The sequence below is a fragment of the Convolutriloba macropyga genome, chromosome 13, assembly GCF_964194025.1.
Source record: "Convolutriloba macropyga chromosome 13, txConMacr16.3, whole genome shotgun sequence".
Taxonomy (NCBI): Eukaryota; Metazoa; Xenacoelomorpha; order Acoela; family Convolutidae; genus Convolutriloba; species Convolutriloba macropyga.
Genome location: NC_134480.1, coordinates 23,820,762 through 23,838,850, shown reverse-complemented (window position 1 = coordinate 23,838,850; position 18,089 = coordinate 23,820,762).

The following is an 18,089-nucleotide window of genomic DNA, read 5'->3' as shown; positions in this document are numbered from 1 at the left end:
AACAAAAACAAAATTTCAGAAAATTGAGTATGATCTTTAAAGTATGAACCTACATTATTAGGATACTCTTCTTTAAAAACACATATCACTGCTCAGTAAACTGAAACCTGGTACACCTTGATGAGAAACATACTAAACTTTGCTACATCTTGCCAAGATCCGGACATGGTACTTGTCATGAAAATATCAATACTTGTACGAAATTACAAGATCTTTGCATGGATGTCAAGAAACAAGATCTTGGCAAGATAACCAAAAAATAATAATCATGACTTTGCAGGATATACCTAGCAGGAAGCAACCTACCCAGCAAGATATTTTAACTGCACAAATTTGGTTTATGTTTCAACATTGTGGGAACTATGGCAGATTTGCGCCTAAGACTGTTTTCATCTGTCTAATCAAAATCGCGTTTTATTTTCGAGTCAAAATAGCGTTATATCGATTCGTCGCAGTGTTAAGTCATAATTTCATATCGTTAAAAAGTTGGTAGACAAATGCGTTGCTTCGCGCTAATTCTGACTACTTCGAGTCATAGCTAATTTTTTAACTAGATTGTATGGTTATGGCCGACTTTTTTCTGGGTTCCCGGTGCCACCACCTCATTCCAGGTTGCTCACAAACAAAATTTTCCATGTATCAAGAATTGTCAAGACCTTATAAATATAAGCCAGGAAAATTTCTTGACATGTCTTTTTAGGATCTTGTAAAGATTTTATCAAGGTGTTCCAAGAAATATTTGCCTTTCAAGATCTTGAGAAGATCTTTCAAGTTTTCAAGAGTTGTCACAAGATCTTGCATGACAAGGCAAGGTGTATCAAGTTTCGTTTTACTGGGTAATACAAAAATTATTCCGTTTCAAGAGGAAAGAGGCAATGAGAATGCAAGTGTTTCTGGATTAATGGAGAAAAGATTCTTAACTGACTTAGGAAAAGATTGCAGTTGGTCAGTAGTTTGATTTTTGTATTTTTCTTTTTTAATGTATTAACTCAGGTTTTAAAAACAATGTATTATGATATGAATCCAATAAAGAGTAATACTTATATAAAAAAACACAGATGCTATAGAAATGCAAAAATGAGTATTGTGAAATTTATTGAGTGAAAAAAATTTTAAGAAAACTAATTTTAAAAAATTGAGGAAAATTAGTTTTTTGATTGAGAAATTAGAAACTTGAATAATTCAACCTTCTTTTAGGTCTTTGTCGACAAAAAACCTCTTTCTTTTGGAGTTTTTTTTAGAGTACAATGAGAAATTGAAACATTGGTTCATAAGCGATCATTGATATTTTGTCAGTTCAGTTTGAATCAGTTGGAATCACCCTCGCCACCTTCATGGTAAAATCTTTACAATTATTTCTTCTGTTGTCGCTCGAAAATATTTCTTGCCTCTGGTTTACCAGCAAAAACGATCACACCTCATTAAGAAATCGACAAATTTTAGTGAGTCATGTTTTAAAATAATTTTAATTTTCCGATTAATTTTGCAGGAATCAGACAGAGCAAACATTTTTGACGTTTATTATAAAAATGTTTATCATGAAATTCTGTAATTTGTTTCAAGAAAAATTCTAGGGTCTCCTGTTTTGTTTTCTTTTTTTTGACCAATGGAGGATACTTCTTTGGAGCCATACAATTTTTTAAGGACAACTGCTAAGTAAGAACACAGATGCAATAGTAGGGGTGTAATTAGCTCCCCTTGGAAGCCCTAATCTTATATTATTTTGAACTTCATACTCGAAGACTGCCAGTCCTGAGCTCGCAACCTCTGTGCCCTCAACCGGTTCTCCTTGGCCTCTAAACCATCAATGATCGCCCTATTCTTGACAATCTATCTATGTGAATCTACCCTTCCCCCATTACCCCTCATTACCCCCTTAATATTACATCGTTTTACCCCTAATCTTACATTATTTTAGGGTTTTTTTTTGGGGGGGGGGATCTAAAAACTTCCCCAATACCCCCAATTACCCCCCTAATCTTACATTCTTTTACCCCCATTACCAACTAATCTTACATCATTTTACCCCCATAGACAATTACCACCTTACTCTTACATCAGTTTGGAGGGTAATTTCGACACGGGAGGCCGTATGGTCCAGATGTCCAAAGCTGTTCAACTAAAGCTGGAGTCCACCAAATAACCATATAGGACAATTTGTCTTCAGCGGTCATTTAGACAGAGAAGTTCAATAAACGCAGGGCTATTTATACAGGTGAGAACTGATAACAAGAACGAGAATGGGTTGACAGAAATTAATTTTGAGATTAGATTAACGTTTATTCCCTATGTTCAATTTTTTTTTCAACAATTGACCATGGAGGATAAAAGTTTAGCACAATGTGCTAGTTTTGAAGAATCTGCAAAAAATTAGAAATTTGTTTCCTGAAATTTTACAAAAACACAAAAAATAAACCCAGATGCGACAAAATATTACTCAATTTGGTTTTGATTTTTTAGGAGATGTCACTATCTTATTGACCTATCAATCGGATGTCAGATAATAACTCATCCATAGGAACTTCTTTCTATTAATAACTGACCTCCGGGCATGGAACAGTCTCTACTGGTAGTAAGGCTTAATTGTTCCGACCCTATTGAGGGGGGAGGAACTATATACCCAAATGGGTTTTTTTTGTTCAGACAATTTTGACGGACCGATATATTCATCGTGGAGAGTTGTGAGTTGTATCAATAAAAAGCCCGTCCGGCGCAGAATATGGAATTAAAGAGTTTTTTGAATTTCGTTTTCTGGAGCGAGTTATCTTGGTTTAAATTTTTGTGAAAATTAGAACAATTTTCCTTATTTTTATCCACATTTTCCGGAATTTTCGCCTAAAATTTCGTCAATTTTGCTTAAATATGTAAAAAATATTAACAATAGTTCTGTTGACTTTACTTTTAAAGACAAAAAAGTATTTTTAACCATTTCGATTGAATTTTCTTGGCCAAAACTTTTGGCTAAATTTTTCAAAAATCAGCCTTTTCATCAAAAACTGCCCGAAATCAGATACTTTAGTCCAATTTGATAAAATTTACCGGAACTACATTCCCAAAAACAACTAACAACACTTTTCAGACTACAATAGGAGCTAGGGTTACTTCCACATTCGTTGAGATTTGTCTGGTATTAAAATTTTGCCGTTTTTTGGTAACTTTACTCTATGATTAGTGAAAACGCAGCATTTATTTTTGATCTTTTAACTAACAAATTATCTATATCTATAACATTCTAGAAAAATGAGTGTTCTTAGTGGACGAACAGATAGGCTGGTTTTGGTATAATCTTGCACGGTTACAATCCAAAAATAATTCGGATTGTTGTCAGTCGGTCTTTTTAATTTAAAGAAAAAGTAAGATCTTTTCTTTTTTAATTAAAGATCGGAACAATTCAAATCAAAACTCACTGTTGATAGGTCCAAATGGCTTCCTAAATAGTTCCAAATTAATTTATCTAACTTTTTCACTCAAACATTAATGGTCGTTTTGTTTTCTAAAAATGTTTTTAAAAAAAAAACCGTTTTTTCAAACTTTGCGATTAAATTTTCTTTATTTGGTCAATTTGTGGCTTAATGTCAGCAAAGAAAGAATGCTTCTTCGTGCTCTTCCTTGTATTGAATTAAAATTTAATCTAATTGCGATTTTTTGCGTTAAGTTATGGTATTCCGGCTTTGATACTACTAGTTTCACATTTTTCCTTTGATATTTAGGCGTTAGCCTATTTTTCACGTTTTTTTTCTCGTTTTATCCCATTATTTTATTAATGACAGTTCACATATTACTTTTTTGGAGTTCAAAATAAGGAACAATAGAACATATAAAAGTCTTTAGAGGCACAGATTAATGTTTTAATGGCTTCGAAACCCCTTTCTCGAAGAGTTTTTTCCATTTGTCTTTAACTATCGTTTTCACTTTGTCTTTTTAGTCGCATCGAATTTTGTTGATACTGGCAGGTCTCTTTGGATTTCTCAAGGAGGAATAAATGAGCCCGTATTTGGATTTGAAATGATATCTGATGGCTTTCATGACATTGAAAACAACTGTTTTCAAAAATAAAGAAAAAACATCTCAACTTCGCATTTTCGCACTTTTTTCTCTATTTGTTACCTAGCCTCATTAATTATAAGTCACATATGACAAAAATGTTATTAAGGGAAGATGTAAGTGTACAGAATCTAATGTTTTTAAAGAACTTTTTATGAATTTACTGGCTTCGACGCGGGTTTTTCGCAAAAAAGTGAACTAATTTGTGATTTTTGTTTATATTTGACGTTCTTTTTTTTAGACGTGAGACATATTCTGAAAAATAAATTCTAAAGTGGTTCCTTTAGACGAGCAAATGTGCCTATTTAACTATTGCATTTTACAGCTAATGGCTTTCATGACTTTGAAAATAATCGTTTCCGAAAAATACAAAAGCATTTCTTATTTTTTCCCTCTTTTTCTATTTTTTGTCTCTTTTTTACCTAGTCTCATAAATGAGATATCACACACCAGATTTTTGGTTTTATTAAAAAAACGCAATCAAACATTTTTGAGGGGTGAAATATGCCTTACGGTGTCAACAGCTTTTTATCGCAACTTTTAATTGATTTTTTTTATTGTCTCTATTTTTTGTTCTTTTTGTAACAGCATAAAAAATTGAAATGTGACAGATCATAATGCCCTCCTATAAAACAACTAGAGGCATAGTTTATTGTAAATCCTTTAGATGTTTTCAGTTGAAATCTAATGGCTTTCATTACTTTTGAAATTATTTGTTTTTAAAAAATATAAGTGAATTTCTTTCAACTTTGCTGATTTTGTTCTTCTTCCTAATTGTTACCAAGCCTTACTATGGACTGAACCAATATTTTTCCATATAACTACAAGTTATTTTCCTCAATTTCTGTTTTATCTGACGCTATCTTGACTTTGTTATTAAATTTTGTTATTAAGATATGACATCCTACTCTTCTGCACAAAACTAAACTTTTAGGTTTCAGTGCACAAGCAAATACAATTCTAAAATCTTATCTAGAAAACCGTGTGCAAAAAGTCAAATTCTCGAAGTATGAATCAAATTGGATAGCACTTAACCGTGGAGTACCACAAGGTACTGTGCTAGGCCCACTGCTTTTCAACATATATGTAAACAAGGCGGCTCGGTAATGTGCGATGGCACATAAAGTTCCGACCCCGCCCATCCACAATTTTGGCATAATTGTCTAGCAAATGAGGAACAGATAGAAAAACCCAAAAATTATTTTTTGCGAAAAGTCTTTTTCAAAAAATTCTGTTTGAACGATAAGATAGCCTCCAAAGCAAATAACTCAGTGGAGTTAAAAATTGATGCATTAGCTTGATGTAATATGTCAATATTAAGAAAGCGAGTCAAGATGAACGTCAAAAACAAACAACAACAACAGCAACAAACATTATTTACATCAAAAAATTTTTTTCCCTCTTAAAAACTAAATTTAATAACAAAGTCAACATACCGTCAGATAAACCTAAAACTAAACAAAAATAACTAATAAATCACCAGAAACCATATGCGACCAGTCCATAAAAAGGTTTGGTAACAATTATACAAAAAAGAACAAAAACATTAAAGTGAAAAATATAACTTATTTTTTTGAAACAGTTAACTTCAAAGTAATAAATACCATAAGGAATCAATTAACATTACCACAAATTTACAATTACCACTGTTTCTAGAGAAGGGCATTAGGACCTGTCCTTATTCATTTTTTAAAGCGGCTAAAATGAACAACAAAAAAAACAAACAAAATTTCAATTGAAACTTGCCAGAAAACGCTGCCAAAACCCTCGAGCCATATTTTGTCCCTCAAAATATATTCGATTGCGCCTTCATCAAACAGCTATAAAGTAGTACGTGGCCATTCATTAGTAAGACTAGGTAACAAGTAGACAAAAAAGCGAAGTGCTAAAGTATGAAATAATTTCAATTTTTTTTTCGAATAAAAATTACATTCAATGTCATAAAAGGCATTAATTACAAACAGAACTATTTGAATAGGGTCGTTTATTCAACAAAAGGAAGCCCTCGAGACCTGCAGTTACCCAGAATATTTCTCGCATCTACAAAAAGAATGTCAAATAAGACAAAAATCAAATTAATTTACATTTTTGTGAAAAACCGGTGTCGAAGCCACTAAGGTCATAACAAATTCATTAAAAAAAAGATTTTGGGACACCAATCCCTTTTATTCCCTTGACACCCATAATGTCATATTTGACCTGTAATGAAATAACGAGATTAGCTAACAAAAAGAAACATAAAAAGAAGAAAATTGCGAAGTTAAAAAGTTTTTTTTTTTTAATTTTGGAAAACGATTGATTTCAAAGTCATGAAAGCCATCAGCTATTTACTAATATCAGAATATCGGTTCTTCTATTCTTCCACGAAAAGCCAATGAAAGTTATCACTATGCAGGAAATTTCATACGACCGAAACGACAAAGTATAAATGACAGTTAAAAACAAAATTAAAAAATTCAATTGATTTCTTCAAGAAAGAGGCGTCGAGGCCGTTAAAACGATTATGTATATCATTCAGGATTTCAATATGTTCAATTGTGCTTTATTTTTAACGCTAATAATGTGACAAGAGAACTGTCAATAATGTGATAATGTGACAAAATTCGGAAACGTGAAAAACTGGCAAATATCGAAACAAACAAAAATCTGAAATCTTGTAGTATCAAAGCCAGAAAACAATAACTTCAGGCTTAAATTTGCAACCGAGAAGAAATGTTAAATCAGTAGAAAGAAGAAGTATTCTTTTTTTGCAGACACTAAGCTGGAAGTTGAACAAATTAAGAAAAAAATAGAGGAAAACTTAATTAAGCCATTATTTATTGAAAAGTCAATTATTTTTAAAAGAAACGACCTTAAACTTTCAAGTTAAAATTTAAATGGATTAGCTTGGAGCTTTTTAGTAAGCAAACTGGTTGGACCTATCACTCCTGAGCATTGATTCGATATGTTCTGTTTTTTATTTTTAAAGAAAGGGTCCTTTTTTTTTAAAAAAAAAAGACCGACTGATTACAACCCGATTTCTTTGGGTGGTAGCAGTCCAGAAAACAAGCCCTGCTATTGCTTATTGTCCGTTAGGAACATTTGATTTTCGAATGTTGCAGATATAGATAATTTGTTAGTTGAAAACTCAAAATAAGTTCTGCATTTTTGATAATCAACGAGTAAAGTTAGCAAAAAAAGGCAAAGTTTTAACTACAGAGCACTCTCAGCGTACTCTGAAGTAGAAATAGCCCCCCTCTGAGTCTACAAAGATTGTATGAGTGTTGTTTGGAGGTGTACTGCCGGCAAACTTAATCAAAACGGACTAAAGTAGCTTATTTCGTGCTGTTTTTGTTGAAAAAGGCTAAATTTTGAAATATTTATCCACATTTTTTGACCAAAAAAATTAAATCAAAACAATGAACAATGCTTGTTCGTCTTCAAAAATAAAATCAACGACACTATTCTTAAAAATTATAACAAATTTTAGCAAAATTGACGAAAATTTAGGCAAAAATTCCGGAAAATGTGAATAAAAACAACGGGAATTCACTCTACTTCTCTGAAGTTCTCAGAAGAAATTCAAAATAAGAAAAGCCGAGAAGATTTTTTATATTTAAAAATAAAATCAACAACAAGATTTTAAAAAATGTTGACAAATTTTAGCAAAATTGGCGAAATTTTGGTCAAAAATTAGCGAAAATTCCGTAAAATGTGAATAAAAATCAACGGAATTCACACTATTTTCACAAAACTTTAAACCTCGATAACTCCCTGTAGAAAACGAAAATTAAAAAAATCTTTTTAATTCCATATTCTACGCTGGACGAGCTTTCTAATGATACCACTCTCAACTCTCTACGATGAATGTATCGATCGGCGAAAATTCACTGAACAAAAAAAAAAAAACCCATTTGAGTATATAGTTCCTCCCCCCTCAAGAGGGTCGGAACAATGATATGAAAGATGATACTGATGTGAATTCTAATATAATCCAGTACGCTGATGATACTTTTATCTTTTGCAGTGGAAAAACAATTTCTGAATCAAAGTTACATCTTCAAAAAAGTATTGCTAAACTCATTCTCTTTTTCAGGAAAAATGAGTTAAGTGTAAATGAAAGCAAAACCGAATTCATTATTTTTGGAGCCCCTAAAAGAAACAAAATCGAAGAAATAGTTGTTAACGAATGTACAGTTCTCGAGAAAAAAGTTGTGAAATACTTGGGAGTTCATATTGACTGTAATCTTTCTTTCGATGAAGAAATAAAAAATATACTAAGAAAAATGGCTGTTGGCATAAAGGTCATTTACTCCATCAAAAATATATTTCCTGAAAAAACTAGATCTGTTTTACTGAACCCTCTTGTTTTAAGTCATCTGCATTACCCAATTGTTCTGTTCTCAGGTCTTAAAAAATCACTTCGAGTTACTCTAAATAAACAATTGAACTGGGGAATAAAGGCATGTTTCAATAGAACCAAATTTGACAAGACCACTGATCTCCAGGTCAAACAGAAAATCTTACCAGTAGAATACCTCATAAAGTATCGGGTTATTATATATTTTATAAAACTTCTAAAAGCAGATCTACCAGCTTTCGATGAACTCAAGTTAGCCACCCTAAGTGCTAAAATGAATGACCGTACAAACAAGCTGTCATTTGGAGCAAACCAAAAAACAAATATAATGCAAAACTGTTTTTCAAAAAAAGCAATTGACTGGTATAACGATTTGCCTCTCACGTTGAGGCGGAATATCCCTAAAAAGTGGGCTCTCAAAACTACAATAAAAAATCATTTCTGGAATGAGTTTCTAAAAGACCCAACGGTTTCTGAATTGAATTCTAATCTCAAATCTTTCAAGTTCAATCTTAATTTGATTTAGTTTTAGGGCGTCTTTTAGTCTTCTATGAAATGTTAATTGGAGGATTAGCATTTCTTAAAATTTTATCTTTTCTCGAAAATGTTATTTGTAGAATTAGCATTTTTAAAAATTTTTTCTCAATTATAATTCATCTCTCTTAATTTGTCGATATTTTAGCACATTGTAAATTTAATACAATTTTAAACTTTCACAGTATGTGACGTTTGTTTCATTTATACTTCTTAACACTACATTGCCTTTAAACTATGTTCTGTATTTTATAGTTCATACTCAAAGGAATTAACAATGTTTTTCTTTTTTTTAAAGTTTTGATATAATTAATGTTTGTTGTTGTTTTTTGATTTTGTATTTCGTGTAGCCTTGCTTTCCTAATGGTGGCCGAACGCATCAATCTAATGAGGCGTTTTTTATTCAACAGGAATATTTGCGTTGGAGGCATTCTTCTTGTACATACAACAATTTTTTTTTTTGAAAAATGCTATAATTTTTGGGTTGGTTTATCTGTTCCTCATTTGACAGACAATTATGCCAAAAATGTGATGAGCGGGGTCGGAATTTTATGTGCAATTGCACATTACCGAGCCTCCTTGTTGTTTTTGAGAAATTGAATGACCTCTAAGCTCGGGGGGGCAATGATGAGAAAGACGCTAAATTCAACGTATTGATCTTTTTTGACCCGTCTTATATAATCGTAAATTTTTGAATCGACCATTTCAGATGCTTTGCTGAGTGACGGACTTATTTGTGATCAAAATGCGATCAGGAGAATTCTGGCGTAATTATTGAGGACGGCAACATTGTGAATTAAAGTCAACTTTAGATTTAAATGCAAACGATGTGCAGACATTAGAAACTGGACATTATTTGTAATATATATATATATATATATATATATATATATATATATATGTATATATATATATATATATATATATTATATATATATATATATTTCAGTTTCGAAAAAAAACAACGGAAAACCCACTTATATGCAGATAAGGAACAAACCCTTACGGAATTAAACCACCACCGCGCAAATAATAACCATCCGAAACAAAATTCACTTGATTTTAAAAGAGTTCCGCATTTATTGCGTTTGGCCTCGACTTTTCGGCTCTTGGGAATTGATATGAAACTGTCGAACCGAACAAGTCATTACAACCAAAATTTAAATTAATTTGGATTTATTGGGTGCGGGGTTTAATTTGGGCGCGGGGTTTTATTGTAAGTTTATCTCATTGGGGGTTTATATCTCACTTAAAATTGGGTAAGGTTTCAAGTTTTTCCGTAGGCGTGTAATTTTAGGCACATATATTTGTTAATGTTGTTATTTGCAAGACAAAATGGTGACTCAAACTTAAGTTTAGCTCATTGCTTTTTTAAGTGTTCACAAACCTGAAAATTGAGGAGTTATGACAATCAGTTTGCTACAACATGATTGCAGCAGTGTGTATGTAAGAGTACTTCGCGAGCCTCTGCTAGTAAAAATTGCAACAGTGCAAAAAATGGCAACAAGATTGTTTTTTGTTATTTAAAACACGAGTAAGTGTAAAACCACACTATATATGATTTAATGATAACCTTTCAGGGACCAAAGTTTTACTGGGATGTTAAATTTGCAACGAGGGTGAAAGAAACTTAATGAGTTTAGACAAGAAAATCAATATTTAAAAACTTTCACTCCAATAAGGTCGTCTAAAAATCGTTTTCTGTGGAATGCTTTATTTTCTCAAGCAGAACAAATGATCTGTTAGTCTCAACCGTTTGTAATCTTTTGCATATACATAGCAGTTGCGACTCCAGTAAAAACTGACTCTCAAGTTTAGACCTCGACTTCTCGAAACGCAATGTTTGACGCAAAATGACCATGAAAAAACTTATGCTCTTCCCATAAAAGGGTTTTTTGTTGACATTAAGTGAGAAGCTTTACGGTACAGTTTTATAGACCCTACCCACTCAAATTTCTGGGTCTTTTCATTATTCAAGGCCTCACCCTGGGCTATCACACCGTGATTTTTTGACCTTTTTTAACAAAAGCTTTCAAATCAGTTGAATCATTAGACCTTCTCGCTGGCAACATTTTGTTGTGATGTAGCGGTACAAAACTATTAACTTAGTAGAGGTGTAAATTGAAGGCAGTCTGCTTGATTTCATTACATTCCGCCCTTATTAATCGGAGAAATAGAGCAGTATTTATGACATTATTTCCACTCTTTTCGCCGTTAATTTTGAGGAAAACTGTCAGCCCAAAAAAAATGGGGACCCGAATGTGCCTTCTGTTGCTTTTTCGTACCTGAGGATACCTAATTTTTTTAGAGCTTGATTTGAAATTTCCACGATAAATTTTTAGCTTAAGCTATGTTTCCTCATCTAACACTTCTAGAATTAATTGCAGGTTCTATTTAAAAAATGAAAGCTTGCTATCCTGTTTTTACTAATTAACAGTAAAATTAAACCAGGAGGGTCGGAAATTTTGAACATAAAATTCCGACCTGGCTCATCAACATTTTTGATTTATTTGTCTATCAAATGAGTATTAGATAGAACTTTGTCAACAAATCACATTCTGTTTGAAAAAAAAGTTGTTTATGAATTAAAAAATTGCTTCAAGCAACGCCGTTCAAGAAAGGCGATGAGATAAGCCATTATTAAGACTACGGAGGAAAACAAACAACAAATCCAAAATACTTAACAACAGCAAACATGAATTACGAACAAATCTCAACGCATTTATCTAGACATCAGTTAACAACCAATACAATCTAGCATCCGAAACCTCAAATAAATAACTCATTTATATCTCCACTGGAAGCAATTTGGGATTTGTGCAGAATGAAAATGGGTAACAAGTAGACCACAAAAATTTTTAAAAAACGAGCTCACAGAACACTTTCATTTTTTTTCAAAAATTTTAACTTTTTTCAAAGACATAAAAATCAATAAATAACCTCCAGAAAAACTTTCATTGTCCAGCATTTGTCATACAATTACAAAAAAACAACAAACATTGGCAAAAATTGCCTATTTGTTACATTTTATAGAGACGGTACCGAAAAGAAGCAACCAATCAATAAAAACAACAGATAGGTTCAATTGCGCCTTCCAGCAAAACTATTGTGACATGTAAATAATGTGATAGGGTGAAAAGACAGCAAATGTCAACCAAGAAATAGGCAGATGTCCAAATAAAAAAAATTGTGTATTATAGCTAAAAATCTGTTGAGTAAGGAAAATAACCTCAATTTAAAATAAATTTGGTTTAAATAGAACAAAAATACAATCTTTTTTGTTGCTGAGACTAAGCTACTCAAGTAAGAAAGCAAAGTTTGAAAGCTAAAAAAAGCAAAACAATTTTTTATGAAATCAACTTATTTTAAAAGGACTAACAGTGAAAAACTTTCAATTTACGACTGAAAAATACTTAATTAATTCTCTTGTACAGCCCTGGGAGGCCAATTGGACCTGTTATTAGTGAGACTAAACATAGAAACCACAAAAAACTACAAAAACATGCAGAAAGCAAAATTTTGCAAATAGTTTATGATAAACACAGTATTGAAGCTGTATGAACAATTAACTTTCCACTGAAATTATTTTTTCTTTCACCTGGGTCTCATTTGCTATGTAATGAGGTCTGTAAAACATTGTGGGTTAGGCTTTCAACTCTTTCCGTTTGTTAAAGTAACAAAAACAAAAGAAGGCCAAATGTACTTCAAAAAAAAGGTAGCGGTCAAGGATCAAAAATTTTTTTTGATTGCAAAAACGTCAAGTGGACCAACATTAGCATTGTTAATGCTTTTTGTCCATAAGAACCCTTAATTTTTCCAAATATTAGTAAAAAGAGGAATTTATCAAAGGTCAAAAAAGACAATGAAATTTTTGGATAATTATAGAGTTAATTTGTCGAAAAACCCGCGGAATTTAATTTCTTGAAAACTCATTGGAAAAGGAAGCAAATATAGTTCTATCTGGAGTTTCAAATGATTACATCAGCAGTTTATAGCGTTGCTTTTCGGAAAATTTAAAAGGAGTGCGCTAAAATTCATATTTGATTCCTCTTTATGATTTAGAAAAAGCAGAACTTTTCAGAATTTATCCTAAATTTGATGAAACGTTATCCTGAATAGTCGAAAAGTTGGATTAAACAGTTAATTAAAGACCTAAAAACACTGTCATCGACCATTTTAACATAATTTTGACAAATTTAAACAGCAAATTTGACAAATTTTTGAGCAAATTTGACAAACACTTAGAGCAACTTAGCAGCCATACCAAAATTGTAAACAAAAACAACGGAAATCATTGAAATGTCCACATAAATTGAAGCCCGACAACTTCAGTGATAAATCGATTTAAGAAAAAATCTTTTTAGTTATCTACACTGTACGGGTTTTCTACCGATACCACTCGAAAATTCCACTGTATACTCAACTCGCTACTCAATTATCTTCGGTAAATATATAGAGTGGCCCAACTTGACTTAAAAAAAGCATGAGCATATTGTCCCCGCTGAAGTTGGTCGGAATAAAAAAGCGAGCAACAATTTTGAATTTTTGGAATCCCGGAAAGCACAGTTAATTAAATTACAAGTAGTTTCAGACCTAACACTGTATTTTCGGTGAGTTTTATAAATTGCTTAAAAGAACAACATTTTTTGTGGAAGTTGTATTCGAATCGTTACAGTGCCCACCAAAACACGAAAAAGTCCTTGAAGTAATTCATAATGAAATAAAGATTATAGGTGACTATGGCTTCAGAGAGCCATTATAATGGGTGCTAGAAATTGTAGCCGAACGGTCGCAGAGCCCGGGTCGAGGAATTCGTCAAAATTTATGTAAGAAATGCGCTGACAACCCCTGAAAAAAAATATTTTTCAGCGGGTAAATTTCACTCATTAATCCGCTTGATCTGCTGATTTTTCAGCACTTTCTTACATAATTTCAGCACTTTTCAGCGCATTAAGCGGATAATTATGTAAGATCTAATTGCTGAAAATATAATTTTTCAACGGCTGTCAGCGCATTTCTTACATAACTTTCAGGACTTATGTTACACAATATCAGCACTTATCATATGCATTTTCAACGGTTTCCTTGCACAATTTGAAATTTTTGTGTTGTTTTTCCTGCTGTACATTCAGAAGAAGCAACTGTGCAAGACTAAAAAGCTAGCCGAAAGCGGAACCTGGAGTAAAGACAGCCCAATGCTTAAAATTTGCCGGCCTAATACTCAAATTGTTCAATTTAAAGTAAAGCAAATGAAAGAAATCATTTGTCGCGCTTGATAATTTATTTAAGAAGTGCGGTTGGATGTCGTTGCAATCAGACACAATTGCCTGCCCTGGGTTGGGACCGGGGTTGAAGACTCAAGGCTGAAAAATGCAATATTATGTAAGATTGGCGTTGAACGCGTCGAATTTATGTAAGATCAACGCTTGAGCGTAGCTCTTACATAAATTCAACATATTCAACGCTAATATTAAATATTTTGCATTGGATTTAACGTAGATCTTAAATATTTTGCATTGAAATCAGCGTAAATATTACCTATATTTAACGCATTCAATGTCAATCTCACATATTTTACGTTAATTCAGCGTATATTTTATATATTTTGCGTTGACTTGAGCGTAGGTCTTACATAATCTTAACGAATTCAACACCAATCATACATATTTGAAATGAATTTAGCGTAGATCCCATCTAGATTTAGCGCATTCAATGATAATCTCACATACTTTACGTCAAATTTAGCATAGATATTATACATTTTGTGTTGACTTTAGCGTAGGTCTTACATAATATAAACGGATTCAACGCCAAACTAACATGCTTTGCGTTGAATTTACTATAAATCTTATATATATATATATATATATATATATATATATATATATATGCATATATATGGCGTTGAATTTAGCGTAGATCTTACATATTTTGCGTTGAATTTATCGTAGATCTTAAATATTTTGCGCTGAATTTAGCGTAGATCTTACATAAATTTAACGCATTCAACGTCAATTTTACATAATTTGCGTTGAATTTAGCGTAGATCTCATATATTTGGCATTGACTTTAGCGTAAATCTTACATAAACTTAACGCATTTAACGCCAATCTTACATAATTTGCGTCGAAATTAGAGTAGATATCAGCTGAATTTAGCGCATTCAACAACAATCACACATACTTTGCGTTGAATTTACTGTAGATCTTATATATATTATATATATGGTGTCGAGTTTACCGTAGATCCTATAAATTTTGCGTTGATGTTAGCGTAGCTATTACATAAATTTAATGCATTCAACGTCACTCTTACATACTTTGCGTTGAATGTGGCGTAGATCATATATATTCGGCATTGAATTTAGCTTAGTTCTTACGTAAGTTTAACGCATTCAACACCAATCTTATATACTTTGAGTTAAATTAAGAATAGATCTTATATATTTGGCATTGAGTTTTATGTAAACCTTACATATTTTGCAATGAAATCAGCGTAAATCTTACCTAAATTGAACAATTTCAGCGCCAATTTCGCATACTGCGCTTTGATTTTAGGACAGATCTTATATATATGGCTTAGAATTTAGTGTAGGTTTTACATATTTTGTGTTGAATTTAGCGTAGATCTTAAATAAATTGATCGTATTCAACGCAAATCTCACAAACTATACGTTGAATTTAGCTTAGATCTTACCTAAACTTAATGTATTCTACGCCAATCTTAAATACTTTGCGTTGAGTAAAGCGTAGATCTTTTATATTTGGCGTTGATTTTATCGTAGATCTTACATACTTTGCGTTGAATTTAGCGTAGATCTTATATATTTTGTGTTGATTTTAGCGTAGGCCTTACATAACCTTAACGCAATCAATGCCAATCATACAAACTTTGCGTTGAATTTACCGCAGATCTTACATATATGGCGTTGAATTTAGCGTAGATCTTACATATTTTGCGTTGAAGTTAGCGTAGCTCTTACATAAATTGAATGCATTCAACGTCAGTTTTACATACTTTACATTGAATTTAGAGCAGATATCACCTAAATTTAGCGCTTTCAACGACAGTCTCTTATACTTTGCGTTGATTCTACCGCAGATCTTACATATCATATATGGCGTTGAAATTAGCGTGGATCTTATATATGTGGCGTTGACTTTAGCGTAGGCTTTACATAATCTTAACGCATTCAACGCCAATCTCACATTATTTGCGTTGAAATTAGAGTAGATATCACCTAAATTTAGCGCATTCAACAACAATCTTACATACTTTGCGTTGAATTTACCGTAGATCTTATATATTTTATATATATGGTATTGAGTTTACCGTAGATCCTATAAACTTTGCGTTGAATTTAGCGTAGCTGTTACATAAATTTAATGCATTCAACGTCATTCTTACATAATCTGCGTTGCATTTGGCGTAGATCCTAAGTATTTGACACTGAATTTAGCTTAGTTTTTACATAAGTTTAACGCATTCAACACCAATTTTATATACTTTGCGTTAAATTTAGAATAGATCTTTTATATTTGGCATTGAGTTTTAAGTAAACCTTACATATTTTGCAATGAAATCAGCGTAAGTTTTACCTAAATAGAACTATTTCAGCTTCAACCTCGCATACTGCGCGTTGAATTGAGGACAGATCTTATACATATGGCGTAGAATTTAGTGTAGGTTTTACAAATTTTGTTTTGAGTTCAGCGTAGATCTTAAATAAATTTAACGCATTCAACGCAAATCTCAAAAACTATGCGTTGAATTTAGCATAGATCTTACCTAAACTTAATGCATTCAATGCCAATCTTAAATACTTTGCGTTGAGCATGGCGTAGATCTTATATATTTGGCGTTGATTTTATTGTAGATCTTATATACTTTGCGTTGAATTTAGCGTAGACCTTACATATTTTGCGTTGAAATTAGCATAGCTCTTATAGAAATTTAATGCAGTCAACGTCAATCCTAAATACGCTGCGTTGAATTTAGCGTAGATCCTATATATTTAACATTGAATTTAGCTTAGTTCTTATATAAGTTTAACGCATTCAACGCCAATCTTATATACTTTGCGTTAAATTTAGAATAGGTCTTATATATTTGGCATTGAGTTTTAAGTAAACCTTACATATTTTGAAATGATATCAGCGTAAATCTTACCTAAATTGAACAATTTCAGTGCCAATCGCGCATACTGCGCGTTGAAATTAGGACAGATCTTATATATATGGCATAGAACTTAGTGTAGGTTTTACATATTTTGTGTTGAATTTAGCGTAGATCTTAAATAAATTTACCGCATTCAACGCGAATCTCACAAACTATACGTTGAATTTAGCTTAGATCTTACCTAAACTTAATAGTTTCAACGCTCGATTTCAATCTTAAATACTTTGCGTTGAGTATAGTGTAGATCTTTTATATTTGACGTTGATTTTGTCGTAGATCTTACATACTTTGCGTTGATTTTAGCGTAGATTTTATATATTTTGTGTTGAAGTTAGCGTAGCTCTTACATAAGATGAATGCTTTCAACGTCACTTTTACATACTTTGCGTTGAATTTAGCGTAGATCTTATATATTTGGCGTTGAATTTAGCGTAGATCTTACATATTTTGCTTTTAAGTTAGCGTAGCTCTTACATAAACTGAATGCATTCAACGTCAATTTTACATACTTTGCGTTGAATTTAGCGTAGATATCACCTAAATTTAACGCATTCAACGACAATCTCACATACTTTGCGTTGAATTTACCCTAGATCTTATATATTTTGCGTTGATTTTAGCGTAGATCTTACATATTTTGCGTTGAAATTAGCATAGCTCTTATATAAATTTAATGCATTCAACGTCAATCCTAAATACTCTGCGTTGAATTTAGCGTAGATCCTATATATTTAACATTGAATTTAGGTTAGATCTTACATATTTTTATTCAACACCAATTTGATATACTTTGCGTTAAATTTAGCTGAGATTTTATATAATTGGCGTTGAGTTTAAGGTAAATCTTATATATTTTGCAATGAATTCAGCGTAAATCTTACCTAAATTGAGCGGAATCAACGCCAATCTCGCAAACTACGCGTTGAAATTAGGATAGATCTTATATATATGGCGCAGAATTTAGTGTAAGTTTTACATATTTTGTGCTGAATTT